This window comes from Lepisosteus platostomus, chromosome 12 (genome assembly GCF_059453375.1).
Source record: "Lepisosteus platostomus isolate fLepPlt1 chromosome 12, fLepPlt1.hap1, whole genome shotgun sequence".
NCBI classification, from domain to species: domain Eukaryota; kingdom Metazoa; phylum Chordata; class Actinopteri; order Semionotiformes; family Lepisosteidae; genus Lepisosteus; species Lepisosteus platostomus.
Genome location: NC_142622.1, coordinates 13663838 through 13679035, shown reverse-complemented (window position 1 = coordinate 13679035; position 15198 = coordinate 13663838). Strand labels below are relative to the sequence as shown.

Sequence of the window (15198 nt, the reverse complement as noted above, 5' to 3'; positions counted from 1 at the left end):
ATATAGCAAAAGTGTATAGCTGTACCTTCAGACCATAAACTGTTGCATAACCACAAAAGATGTATGCCACAGGAGAAATGAATGCTTATGTTTATAAAACAATAGATTTCTACAGTATACTATAAAACACATTTCTGGCTATGGTATATTAATGACAGCTGATAAAAGCAGGTTCAATTTCTACTTGTGTCTCTGGTTTAATGGGGGCAGAGAGATAATAAATGTTAGAATAGTTGCTCATGATCAGCTCAGTTTGGTTTAGGTCTGGCAGAGACTAGAAAACAAGGACCTTATTAGAGCAGAGAGGGCTTTGTAAATCTACTGCTTATGTTATTAATCTGAGTTATTGTAACCAGTATTTGGTTGAAAAAAATACATATTCTAAAGAGATCAAGATAAAAAAGCAGGCTCATATGGCAGATGAAAGGAAGATTAAAGAGTTAGTGAAAGATTATGTTTTATAAACACTGCATACCAGGACGTGTTTTGAACCATAATTGCAGTCCTTAAAATTCAGACAATTATAATAAGCAGTTGAGATTCAGAACACCTCTTACACAAAGTGTCATTGAATCCTGTAAGCATGAACATTTTCCATAGCAAAAATTATTAGCCTTACTTTAATATCTATTTCAACAACAGACAAATCCACACAAGCCATAGGTCATACTCACAAATTCATGTTAAATTTCTATAAACTCCTTTACACATCCATATAAAGTAATACAGCTTTAGCATTTTTTTCTGAAATAGTACTCTTTACTGAAAACATCAGTTCAGCAGTTCTAATAAATGTAATGAGACAATGAATATAAATGGGCAGTGTACTTAATATTTTAATAGTTGGTGTTAACTCACCTGGCTTAGGAAATGTCAGACTTGATCATAAGAACAAGGCTCTGGCTGACCTCATGCCTTCACTTGTGGGGTAATTAATCAGGGAGACTGTTTCAAGGGTGAAGATCAGGTGGAGAAAAAAAAAGTAAAAATGTTCACAAAGGGGCTCAGCAAGTAACATATAGCAATACTGTATATTAACATTCTAAGTATTTTGAAACTCAATTATTTAAATATTCAACTGCATTTGAAGATTGGATTTCTTTGATTTAAAAAAATATTTTCCATCGTTTGATTGAAATTATCTCTATGGGGCTTTACTCAACATTTCTCACTATGCCACACAGCATAATTACATTGTCCTTGTATCTCTATTTTATGACTCTCCTTTACCCCCTCCTGTTGCATATAATGTTCAAGATAAAAAAAAAGAACTTTTAAATAACGTGATTGTGCATTCATGAATTATGAGATACTTTACATCTCTTTCAAAGTTGTGGAAGTTGCAGGTCTCCACACAAGACCTTAACCCTGTTTATGTTTTATTTAGTATTTTAAGTTATACTCATTCAATAAAGTACTATGCGTTTTAAACAATGCCAATGTTTTTTTACTAGTTTTCTGCATCTGCTTGCTAAAAAGACTTCAAGTGTACAGTTGTGCGCCAAAACATTTGTGCAGAACTTTATGCGTTAAAGGTTTATAAAGTAAAAAAAACAAATGGCTATGAACTTTATTGTGAAAATACTGAAGTAGAACATTACATAGCATACACAGTATGTAAAACACACTAAACGGATTCACTTCTTTAACAAAAGTATATCTTTATTATTTCACAACCTTTTACATGTCTTTAACAAAGGTATATAGTATCTATTATTTCACAATCAACCTTTGCTTCCCTTTTCAGCTTGCAGTCCTGTTGTTTGTATTTTGAAACCGGTTTCTGAAATCTTTCCGGAGATATTTTTGCCCATTCTTCAACGCTTACAACTTTGGGTTCTGCAGTCATGTTTGTTTCTTTTTTGCAAAAACAGTCTTCAAGACAATTCTCAACATCCTGATGGAATTTAAGTCTGGGGACAGAGCTGCCCAATTTTTTCTGGAAATTCTTTCATAGACATTAGTCTTTAAAATTTCTTGATATTTTATCAATTTCAATTATCTTTTTACAATATAAGGGACAATATTTACTAAATAAATATTTAACACTTAGCAAGGACACTGATATACTGTATCATGATGAGAAAATCATTAGTAAATTCCAAAGCAGAAAGGTCACAGCTTGTAGGTGGCACTTGAGCAGATGTCCAAGAAGCTCAGTTTTGAATTAAAAGATGTAAGAGTACACTGCTCCTAATGTGTCAAGGAAAACAGATAGCCTGAGTAAGCACCGTAAGTAAGTTACAGACATGTCTCATTCTAAACCAGAAGTCTTTGGGCTCATTCCATCACAGCTGCAGATTTGTTGACACCAACTGTGTTGAGTTGTGTGTACAAAAAGAAATTTAATAACACAGTGGACAAAGCATGTAACGCTTAACCTTCTGAGCCACTGGACTCTGAGCCAAATCACACTGTTTTAGGCCTCACTCACACTTTGAGCAGGATTCCAAAATTCAAAGCATAGTAAAAAAGAAAAACATACCAAAAAATCGTTTTTACAGCAAGTATAATCTAAGTACCACATGCTCTGACAAGCTTCAAAATTGTCATGACATCATTCTCCCTTTCCTGGTTCAGCTAACTGCATGAATTTAATAATACATGGAAGCTCATCTCGAGCCCTGTAGTCGTGACATCACCAGGCTGGGAAGTCATTACCCAGTTGTGGGTGGAATTCCCCAAGCTGCAGTGTACAACTGGCCAGATACCGCCAGGGTTGAGTGATCTTGAATGAAATGTATCCTTGGCATGGCACAAGACAGTGACACTGTGACTTCCTAGGTGCCTAAGAGTTTAATAATGTTGACAGCAAGCTCTGTATCACTCCTCTGATCAATGCTAATCCCTGTGAACATGATGAAAGTTACAAGGTGAAATAGATTCTGCTTAGAGTAAAATAAGGAAAAATGAAGTAGTGATTCTAAACTTGAATTAATTAATGGAATGAAGAAAATAAGTACACACATGATTTCTTTTCAAAAAGTTATTAAGTACAGCAATTGTGCTAATGTTATTGTCAAATTATATAAAATAATCACATATTAGGGGGAAATGTCAGTTCATATTCTTTGTTGTGTGAGAATATAAAAAGAATAATAATTACAATGAAATTGAGGTGCTAATTTACATGTGGCAAAAGATGGTTCCTATTTTGAAAAAGCATATCTAAAGATACAGTAGTACTGCACAGTAAAAGAGACTTCAGAACACTTCAGCAAATCATCGATTAATAGATGTCTTTATTTTGCTTGGTTCAACTCTTGGCTCTCTAAAATGAATTATTTCACAACATTAGAATTACAGTACACAGTGTAAATATGGAATAATTACAAAAACTATAATTCTTGTACTCAGAAAATCATGAGTTATTGGGATTATATACATAATCAAAAGATTATTACATATTACATAATTATTACATAAAAAAGAAGGCAGTTGTTAAATAGAGACTCACGGTCCTTAATAGGTGGATGGAAAAAAGAAACAATCTTCACTGAAAATCAAAGTCTCCTAGTAACAGCACCACAACACCAGCTTCCTCTAATCATTCGTCATGAGCAGAGAAACCAGGCCAAGAGGACACAACTGCTTCTGTCCTTATCAGAGCCACATCATTCTGACTACTTGCCACCTCATTTATCCTACAGCATGTTTTACCAAGCCACCTGTAGGCCCCATGTATCTTGACAACACAGAGATCCATATGGTTTCCGTTTCTTTATGTAACGAGTGCACCAAGGAACATTCTACATTTAGATCTGGCGGCTGCCTTCTCTTTGTAACACTTCCTGTCTGGTCTCTGAAAGGAAATGTAACTGATTCAGTCCAGATGAGTGACATTTCTCATGCTTGGCTATGAACCTAATAACCCACTCAGCTGTCAGAAACATTTATAAACAGTACAATACTTTAACTTTACAGATAATGCATTATACAGTACAGTATATGTGCATTTGTGGTATACTCTATTGAACTACACAAGTTGTCTATTTGTATTGTTTCTAAATGCATACCTACAGTAATTTATGTTTTTGTGTGTACATGTCTGTATCTAACATGAGACCAATTTACATTATGTTTAAGGGGGCCTAGTCGCTTTTGTGACATGTGTCACAGATGTTTAAATAAGCTGACACAAATTTTAATAGAACTTACAAGACCTTATATCAATGTAGACTTAATTTGGTTGCATTGATATCTTACATACTTGAGCTACCACCATGAAAATTTGAAGTTCTTGAAGTGTTCAAAATACATAACTAACAAAACAGGGATATTTAGTGTCATTTTAGGATATTTAAAAACAAAACAGCCAGTACTTCATGGAAGCATTCAAATAGTTTTTGACTAGGCTCACAACTACCTACATACAGCGCATGCTGTGTGGAATGCACTATCAAAAGATTAAAATAAGTTTTTAATTATTTTATTGTTTCTTTTTATTAATAATGTAATTTTTTTATTTACATTGTTGCTGGTTACCACCTACTTTAGAAAGTAAAATGAATAATTATTAATAATAACTACATTTATAAAAACCCACATCATAGTGATTTTACAGATAAATCATTTTAATTTAATTCTCAATGATAAGCATACTTAAGTTATATTTTTTTTACAATTTATAAATCCATATTTTACATGTTGATTCTGCTATCATGTCTTAAAACAAAATGTTTCACTGGAAAAATGCTGTACTGGCCATAATTTCAATATAGGCACCGTCAAGCATTAAAACAAAACTTATCAATTTAACTGCAACACTTCGTTGCAGAGTTATCAGGAAAATAGTAATCCTTCTATAGAAAGTAAACTTACATTTTATTTAACAGACATGAGATATGCTTGGCACATTCATTAATGCTGCTAAAAATTTGTCATTAACAGAGTTAATCTACATCGGGTGCCTTATTAAAATTATTATAAGCAATAAAAGCTGCACATCTGCAACACACCAGGTTGTAGATATTGGGTTGTGGTATTCTGTCTCATTCCTCATTCCTGTGTCTGTTTGCTGGTCTCTTAGCTCTCAATGTCACATGTCTGTCAAGCCCATCTCATAGACATTCAGTGGGGCTCAAGTCTGGTGGGTAGGGTATCCATGGCATAAATGTAATGAAAAACTGCATTTCACAAGCTGTATGAGGATGTGCATTGTTCTGCTGGGATGTCATGTCAGGATGAACCCACAGGAAGGGCAGCATGTGAGGTGCTGTGATATAATAAATGTACTTCCACGCCATCAGATTTGTATCACTTCAAGTGGTGTTGTGTAACACCTAGATACTCCTTTCCAGTCCATCATACAAGGAGCTTCCCATCAGTCTTGATAAAGTCCCATGACTCTAACAGATTCTGGCCTGTCATTGATGGTCTGTGTTTGTCGTAACAACCATCTTCCTGGGTTAGAAAATGCTAGCACTGAGCACCTCAGATGAAGGTATTGTTCTCTTTATAACTGGGGCATCTTGTTTTCTTTCTGAAATTTTAGTTTTTATTTTCACCAGCTTGGACATTCAATGTGCTCTTACCTCATCACTTGTCTAAATAGTGAGAAGATTTCGTGTTTATGCAATATCAGTGTCACTCAAGTGTATCTTTATTAATGATAAATTAATGCTAAAAAGATTTAACCAAAAACACACATGGAGTGATAAGTAACTTTATACTGTAAATATTTGTTTTCTGCATTACCCAATATACAGTATAGTACATATAGTAGGCTATACTGAAGTTTCCTGTGTAAACCAAACTGTTGAACAAATATCCACAAGCATGGTATTTTACATCTATTAGTGATTATCAGGAGTATATGGCAGGAAAAATGATTACCTCAGCAACTGTGAATTGAGTTCAAGAGAAGGACACTTTTATCAGATAGAAATTATGCCAGCACTTGGCGACCTATTCTTCAAAATGTTAAAGAAAAAAAAATAATTGCCAGAACGGATGCGATTCAGTAAATGTTTGAGGAGTTTTTATTTTCTTTCCCTTTTTCTTTCCCTCTATTTCATTCTTTTTTCACATGTAATAATAGAATGTTGCATTTTTAATTTCTCATTCATTCAAACATTTGTTTTTTTCAATGCTCTTTTACAAGACAATGCTCTACTGACCTTTTCATGAACTGAAGAAAAGTAGAGCTTTGCACATCTCTTCAAAATAATTCAGGCAAGCTTATATACAGTATTTGTACTTTTCATAGTCTAATAAAATGTTGGCTTATAGCCACATTATGAAAATATATGATTTAAAACTATAAATATATTTGAGGGTGAAAAATTGAGGTACAACTACAAACAATGTTATATGAAAATCTCAATGACATTTCATAAACCTTAGCTAAACAATTATGAAAATAATATGAAACTAATTACTATGATAAGGTCAGTTGTGGTACAGTATGATATTTACTATTTATCCATTTTCCTAGCAGAAGTCTAACTGACTTAAGCTCCTCTGGAATGTCAGTGGGTGAAAGAGAGGTCTGAAATCTCCTAATAATTAATTGCCATGGCATGCCAACAGATAAATTAGAATTTAAAAAATGCATTAGATCATCCATCTTTAATAAGAATGCCTTAGTCATACTGTAGGAATTTAATAAAAAATGGATGCTTTTTATCTATATATCAATTATCAGAAACTGCTTATTTTTGGTTAGGGTTATCACTACTCATAGCCCATCCCAGAAGCATAGGCACAATGCACAATTACACTTTAGACAGGACACTAGTCCATTAAATAGTGCACACGCACACAAACACTACCCTGGTTTTAATTGATTAATGCAACAACACATGACAAGTAAATTCATTATGCTGATTAACATAAAGTATGTCATCAACAGGTTCAACTGGATTCTAATGTGAAAGTAATGGGCTTGTAGTGCATTTGGCCACTTTTACAAGCAATACAAGCAACACATCGGAGATGCGATCTTTCCACCAGGTTGCGGATGCTGTCTTGTGGGATTTTGTCCCATTTGTCTCAAAGAACATGGACACGCATGAGTCTGTTCCCTGGTTTCTGAGCCAAAGGTGCCACATGTCACCCCAGATCATCCCACAAGTGTTAATGGGGCTTAAGTATAGATATTAGGACATTCATGTCACATGGTGATAACTGTCACATTCTCATGTTGTAAGAAAATCAGTGCTGCATGAGCAGTATGAGAATGTGTGTCCTACTAGAATGTTCAGGTAGGTAGCTGCATCAGCATGTGTAGGCTGCAAAGGAACAAGTAAAGGTTTATTCCATGCTGAAAAGTGAAGACCTGAAAGAGAAGAAGAAGAAAGAGAAGAACTGAGCTTCACACCTGAATAAGGCTCCACAGCAGAAATGTTGTTTTTCTTTTCCTCTCATTTCAGCATGGAATAAATCTTTACTTGGTCCTTTGATGGGAGCCGTGGTAGCTCAGACGGCAAGGGCGTCCAGCTCCTGACTGGAGGGTCCCTGCTTCAATCCCAGGCAGGGGCAAGCCATGTAGCTTTCTCTAATTCCTTCCAGACGGCTCCCAGGTCCACTCAGCCTGCTTTCCAAATGAATACCGGAGGTTAATCCTTCTGGGGGTAATAGGCCAGTCAGAGCATGATGCTGACTACTTCACATCCACCTCCGGTGTCAGATGGTTTAGAAAAAATGGTGGCCCTTGACCCCCATTCCCCCATGGGCCTTTGTGGCCTGAAAAGGGGACCTAACCAACCTACCTGGTCCTTTGATGCTAGAATGTTGTCAAGCTGAACCTGCTGAACAAGCAAGGACCCAGGACTTGATTTATGTATAGGTATGTTCGTGTTGCCATCAATCACTGCAAGCCCTCTTCCCAGGATTATCACAATTGAAAGTCCCCATTGACTAGTATGTTTCATAAAATTAGCATATCATCCTGCATATCTGTGCCACATTCACTGGTGCCCATCAGGAGGGTTTGTACAAAATATTTTTTCATTGCTAAAGGGAACTGCTGGACATTCTTTACTCCCATATACTGATTGCACTAAGCCATTGCTCATTTGATTAGTGTGGCTTATAAATTATTTTCTTTGCTTTTCTTTCTTAATTTTCATCAGGCTTGACATAAGTCATTTAGATAATCCTGAGTTCTTTTAGTGCCTTACACTTTCACAGGAGAATTTTAAATTCCGCTCAAAATTTTAGGGAGTACCAGTGTAATTTACAGAGCATAGCACATACAGAGTACCTTTAGTTTACATACTGTATGAGGGTCAAACTTCAGGACATACTGATGCCTATTAAGTATCTTAAAAGCTTCCCCAGTACGTAAAGCAATACAATAGTGTTATCTTGATGAACTAGAGCACATATCAATATTTCAACAACAGACAGGTCTTAACCAAGCAACCATTTTGCAAATTGAGTAAAGATACCCCTACGATCTTCCTATGTGCTTTAAATGGCAACACAAGGTGTAAAATAACACCATGGTTTCTAATTTCTATTAGGAAAGAGCCTATGAGCATTACATCAAACTTGTTAAAGATTACCTTATGAAACATCTGCCGTCTCTGTATTATTAGACAGATATTCTATCTGTTGACTATCAGAATGCACAGTAGCTGTATTTTGCTTGACTCTGCAAGTAAATCTGCTCGTACTCAGCAAAGCCAATTAAAAATGCACTAATATCAGAGAAATGTACTCACACAAAATAAAAGAAAAATACTTGCATAGGTTAATGAAAGCAGAGTTAGTAGCTCTGAAAATTTAAGCCATCAGGGCTAACAGTCTAATAAAGGTAAGGTAAATATATATATATATTAATATACATTTTGCAATGTAAAATTAGCTCATGAATATTATGACTGTGTACAACAAAAGCATTTTAGTACTATCAATATACAACCAAATGGTTTACATAATAATACAAAAATTTAATGCAGGGCTTAAATAAAATACAAAACACAAAGGAGAGGAGAATCACATGAACTGTACACAAGCGAAGGCCAAGGGATCTTTACAGAGAAAGTGAAACTGGTAAACTCGTCAGTGGCTTATTGGCCTTCAAATACCACTGAGTATTAGCATGTCACACTTCATTACCATCATCTAATCTTTCTTGACAGAACTGGTTCCATTTTTTAATTTTCCTGACAAGTCACCCCAGCAGCACCTAACCAAAATGGCCATTCAGTCAAATATTAAATAGAATTTTAATAGCAGCAATCTTTGTTTGAAACAAATCAAGCAATCAATCAAGAGCTACAACCAAGGACAAATCAAAAGAAAAAAAAAACAATCAAAACTATCAATAAATTATATATGAGGTCCAAAAATTAAAAAGGAAGGCCACAAATCATAATGCATAACAGGCAGTGCTTGTAAATAAGAGAAGGCTCGGAATGATGCTTATAATTAATGGAATCCAAGACCAAAACTAAAGATGTGCATAACACCCATTCAAAAGAATACCAAGCAAGCCCCTGTGGATAAAAAGATTAGATGATTACATCAAAGGACACTGGTTCTTTCTGCTACAAACTCAGCACTGGGTGTAAACACGCTTCTAATTCAATGGCCTTTGACCTAAGAAATGCTGGGGTTCAATTTGTGCAATACTGGCTTGCTCCATTTTGCTTAGTTCTTTACAGAATTATATAATTTCAAAGTCAAAGATCTTTGAAACAGAAAGCAATCGACTTCTTGGACTCCAGTGCTTTTATGCATCTCTATTGATGACTACAGTAAAGTCATTATGAAAAATTAATTCATAAACACGGATAGGTAAATGAAGGAATAAGAATCTGATAAAAATCAACTATAGTGAACTTAAAAGTTCTATTTCTACATACAGGTGGTAAGATATCAATTCTTAAAATTTAACAATGTACAGTACCATGCGCAGAGAATGTGTAAAGAACAGCATATCTTTTGTTGGCTTTATAAATAAATGTATTGATTCATACAAAATATTTATTAAGCTTATAAAGTTCACCAACCTACAATGAACTTTCATTTTAACATATATTGGTTTTCCTTATAGAAACTAATCCAAACTCAAAATGAGACCAAATAACCTTCACTTTGCCTTAATATCCTCTACAACAATGGTTTATTACAGTAAAACTGTATATGATATTTATTGGCTTCAAATATGATTTTGTATTAAATTATTGTTATATGCTATACTGTACATACTTACCTGAATATTCATTATAATTAATAATTAAACTGTTAAAATTAAATAAAGAATTAATTTGTGTACTTATATTTTTGGATTTGGCATGATATACAGTAGGTTCTCTCAATACAGTATGTATTGTATAAAGGATTATTACATTAAAATTTCACTAAAAGCTGGCTAACACAAAACCAGAGGAAATGTTCACAATGACAATTCAAACCATTATAATTCATATTTACAATTTTTATTAGTATTTTCTTACTAAAATCAGAAACACGAAATCAGAAGCAGTGCCTGCACACAATAAACTTCATTATAAGAATGTAATTCTTCTTTAGAAAATGGATTAAAGACTCAGAAAAAGCTCATTAATGAGTATTGAAAAACATAACAAATTGGAAGAGCCATAACCTTTCACATGCTTGCCCCTACATTACAGACTTAAACCATAATTGCACACGTTTTTGGCTGTATTTTGGCAACAAGCAATCCACAGAAAATATAGCTTGCTTGGACCTCCAATCAATCTCACCACCTGAAAACAAGCTTGGTGCAAAGTAACTCAGACTTCTTTTAGAGCTAAGCTTGGTTTCATAGATCTTGGTCCTACTTCATCTCAAGTCTACAAGAAATGAATCACAGACTTCATGACCACCTCCTAATGCATTGCACAAAATCATGCTGAAATTACTCCAGGAGACAGAAGTGCTGACTTTCTTGAAGTTCAAGTTAACAAGTACCTTTCTGAGGGCTTCTTTCGGGAAATACGTAGTGGGACATTCACTACCAGATAATTGGATTAGATGCTATATATCCTTCCTTTGTTTATATTTTTGTAAACAGATTAAAGTAAAAGCCAGTAATAATTTCAGGAAAACATATTTGGCTAATTTTATTTTCTGCAATATGTATTCTGGATAAGCTTAAAGTACATTTTCAAATTTGTCAATTTGCTTAAACCATATGATTATGGAGCAAAAACAATATGTCTAATATATTTTCATGAGTAAATATCTTAGTTGATAAGCCTTTAACTATCACACATTGCTGTTTCTATATAATGTTAAGCACATACAGGCCTTCACACATGGGTGAATTTAATATAGCACATATTTATGACAAAGGTTTCCTGACATATCTAACAAAACAATGACTCAGGGCAAATTGTAGAAGAAAATCAAAGAGTACTGGTCATTCTCTTTCACATACATCGGGGGGACATGCTTTTTGTGTTACACAAGGCTATACATAAACTCAAAACCAGTTGTTCAGTTACTAATCCATCTACCGAATTAATATTCCTTTAAGAATATATATATTAATACATGTCATATATACAGTAATATATAACATTAAACAGTGTGATATACCTCACTTCTCCAAATATGGGAAAAGGGTGAGGATGCGGCAGTTGGAGCAGTTAAAGTAAAGAGACGCAGATATGAAATCAAAGTCTGTTATTTGAATAAATTCATTAACAGCAGCCCACCATCCTAAAAAAGAAAATTCCTTGACTAATGCCAGCTTTCAGTTGCAGACATTTCTCAGCACATTTGTGTCCTGAGTCTGGACTTCTTAAGTTTTGTTTTTCTTCTAATACTTAATAATTCCTCTCATTTTTTAAAAAAGTGATTGATCAGCTGAGGTAAAACCCTGTCCTTGGTGTCAGGTCAACATGCAAACCTTCACTTAGCATACTTTTTTCTGGTGGTCTCAAAAATTTTCACAGATACAATTAGATCCCTTTGATTCCTAATTTAAATTATATACATAGTTTCTTCATTCAATGTGACTTTGGAGTAATGTACATATTCAAGTATTTTCCAGGCCCCCATGTTCAAATATACATACATTGCTTTCAAAATATGCCTTCTACATGCTTAGTTTACATTCTGATTTGCTGCTTTAAAGAAAAAACATTTAACTAATGGTCTAAACATTTAATTGAGGCTGCAGAATGAAGGTACTCATAATTTCTCTTATTGTTTTTATGAAGTACTAAGAAGAGAAGTGCACAGTGCAATTACTTCCCTAACCAATGCTGAACATTTATGTTATTACCTCACAAGAAACCTCCATCAATTAGACATTATTGTTATCCTTACTTTGATTTTGAGTTCCTTACAAGACTTTTCTTCATTTTCTGTATAAAAGATTGGGCTTAATGTTTTAACCCCATTTTCATGACCATCTGCAAGCCTGTCAGGCCTTGTGTAATTAAAGGTTGTGACAGGAGTGCCACACAGCAGGGGTTTCCCCTGATGCAGTCTCCTTGCATTAATACAGCCTGACATCCGTTCAGAACAATACTAGCTGGGCCTTTCCTTAGGAAACATATGCCAACACTGTTTTACAGTCCAATAATTTGTGGCCAGCTTTAGAATGGGCAAAACACTAACCAAGGCAGACTTCTGTACTACAAAATCTACCAATGCCTCTTCACAAAATATAATATCATATGAGTTACTGACATCCTTGGGCTATCTATATAGGTCAGTTCTTTATAGGGCAGGACAATATTATTGTTTGGTTCTACTGCTTCCAGATCTCTACATTTGGGATGTTTTTGCATCACAACCAATAAAAAGCCAGGCAAATGAAAACTGTATTTATGGTTAAAGACATGATTTTTTTAATAATACCGTCTTTACAACAGAAAAAAATTAACAGAGAAATATATTTAATCACAATCCAAAATATTTTGACATTTTTTGCCAATTACAACTCAATGGCTGTGCTTTCTTCCCATTAAATGATATATATATATTCTTTGCTTACAAGGAATGTTACTTAAAGATGAGTTTAGAGATGCCTCTAAAAGAATGAAGAAAATAAATCCTTAGCCATAATCAGTAACTCAGTAAGACACTAAGTAACAATTACCTCTTATGTAAAATAACACTTAATTCAGCAACATAAAAAGGAATAGGGGTCTTGGCTAACTAGGAATCTTGGTTTATTGCCCAAGGCTAACCTAACTGCCTAACTTTCTGGCCTTGTTTACACCTATGTGGTATCAAATTGTTACTGACCAATCATTAATGAATGTTTTTATTTGGAAATTTTGCTCATCTGCATGAATAAAAGTTTGCTGCCATCCTTAGAAAACTGAGTGAGAGACAAGGTTAACCTGTTAACTTCATCTGTACTCCTTTCTCCTTTCAAACCAAAAATCCAGACAGTTCAGGTCTATAAATACCCGATATATGATTTTGTGATTATTATATTATTATACTTTTCTTTCCACCTGCACTAGTTATTTTTTAAATAAATCTGTTGAAGTGCTGATAATCATTCTGTTTTGTAAATCAGGTTCTCTTTACAGTTTACACAAGACCTTGAATTGTGTATTTTATACTATGTGTTCTTGTGTAATTTATAAAGAGAAAAATTTAAGGTAATAGAAACATAAGTACATTTTAATATTTTTTTCTTTATGACATTAAATGCTTTGGTTAGTCTTTTTGTCTGGATGAAATACTATGAACATACTTTAGCATTTATCTTTTCATAGGAAAATACTATATATATATATTTTTACATAAACTACTTTTGTTCTACATTAGAAAATTGATGCTGCTCTTAAGCCAAACAACTCTAATCATTTCTCAGCTGTCAATAATAGTATTTTATGTATTTCAAAGGAGAAATGATCTGTAAAAGCCATTATTTCAGAATTGAACTGCAGTCAATTACTGACAGTCTAGTTTTTACATAAAGATCCCAAAGGTGAAAGGACACTGTTATAAAGGAGTATATTGCTTCACTCTATCATCCTGCTCATAACACATTCTAAAATCAATGCAATTTATTCTTTTCAATGTCTATGAGGAATGATAGGAGTTCTGATGTTAAACTGACAAGGTCCTGGCCTAGTCAAGATATCAGGAGCCACAAGACACAAGGCCAGTCCACTGGCAGGATACAATTACAAGACCATGTCACACAGAGGTGAAGAGTCAATGGTTCTGTGTGAAATCATAAAATGAAACTGAATTTTTAACATTTATGTAAAATGAAATATTCAGCTTTAACTTTTCCATCAAATTTCAAAATAACTGGATGAGCTGCAGTACGTATTCTTTCAATTTCACTCCTCCATAAAAGGGAGTTTGTGTTGTTATTGTGTGCTCAAGCCTTACACTCTTGTAATCTGCCAGTGTTCAGCTCCAGTCCTCAAGCTCTGTAGTCCAGAAGGCTTTATCAGTCCCTTTAAAACCCCATCTGCTGTGCAAAGCAAAGACGAATATCTCCCATTGAGTGAAGAATGACTTTGATTCGATAATTTAGTGCTGAAAAAGAATAAAAACCAAAAAAGATCTGACCCATCAGAGTGTCATTTGCATAACACTCTTCTTGAAATTTTCAAATGTACATTTGAATGTACATATCCAGCAGTTAATAGGTGATTTTTAATACATTTATTGCAAACTGTGTTGTCTACACACATAGAGGCTAGCTACTATTAACTTCACTAAAAGTTAATTTAATTCCTTACCATTAGCCAATATACAAAATATTAATAACCCCCACAAATATGTCGTCCTCTGCAAGGTCGACTTGAACATGATGTGACAAGCATTCTAAATGGTTCAGAAGTAATTCCAGTCCAACCCCATTCTTCTAGGGGGATTGCCCTCAGATGAGATTGTTATGAAGGTAATGATCACTGGGATTGATCCATTCCACATGTATAAAAAGTTTTCAGTTGTATTGAGATCTGGGTATTGTTCTAGTCAGAAAAGATGATAGATATCTGACCGCACATTTTCTGAGACTTTTTGACTTACTTGACTGGGAGTCCCTAATACTCTGTGGCCAGTGAGTGCAATACTAAACTCTAATCTTCAGCTCTAACTCCTCATGTCCAACAGATGTTGTTTCCTCAATCTACCCATAAAGAAAGAAAACCAATTATTTTTAGAAAAGGAAGGTGTCCTTTCATTAAAAAATCTTAACCCACCAACATTTATCCTCACTTCACTTAAGCCCTTTGCACCAAGGATGGATGGACTGAAGGTTATTTACTGTTACGTCAACCAATTTACTTT

The 15198-nt window shown here is 34.3% G+C and overlaps 1 long non-coding RNA gene across 2 annotated transcripts in view; it reads right to left on the bottom strand.

The window, feature by feature from the left end:
• The window catches only part of LOC148651124 (uncharacterized), a 242970-nt gene that overhangs the window by 43099 nt on the left and 184673 nt on the right, over positions 1 to 15198 (bottom strand). For both annotated transcript variants that reach the window (XR_015925665.1, XR_015925664.1), the window contains exon 6: positions 859 to 945. This is a non-coding gene — a long non-coding RNA (uncharacterized LOC148651124). The remainder of the gene's footprint in view (positions 1 to 858; positions 946 to 15198) is intronic.